The 213-nt window shown below is 55.4% G+C and overlaps 1 protein-coding gene across 1 annotated transcript in view; it reads right to left on the bottom strand.

Annotated features, from left to right (window-relative positions):
* The window catches only part of MMP25 (matrix metallopeptidase 25), a 38287-nt gene that overhangs the window by 12611 nt on the left and 25463 nt on the right, over nucleotides 1-213 (bottom strand).

Genomic DNA, 213 nt, shown 5'->3' with positions numbered 1-213 from the left:
GCTAGGCTTCCCAGGTGGCTCAGTGGTAAAGAATACGCCTGCCAATGCAGGAGACTCAGGTTTGATCCCTAGGTCAGGAGGATCCCCCGGAGAAGGAAATGGCAACTCACTCCACTGTTCTTGCCTGGGAAGTGCCTTGGACAGAGGAGCGTGGCGGGCTACAGTCCACAGGGTCCCAAAGACTCGGACACCACTTAGAGACTAAACAACATC

This window comes from Bison bison, unplaced genomic scaffold (assembly GCF_000754665.1).
Source record: "Bison bison bison isolate TAMUID 2011002044 unplaced genomic scaffold, Bison_UMD1.0 scf7180017864144, whole genome shotgun sequence".
In the NCBI taxonomy this organism is placed as follows: domain Eukaryota; kingdom Metazoa; phylum Chordata; class Mammalia; order Artiodactyla; family Bovidae; genus Bison; species Bison bison.
The sequence above is the reverse complement of the archived record's forward strand: the minus strand, read 5'-3'. Positions and strand labels throughout refer to the sequence as shown.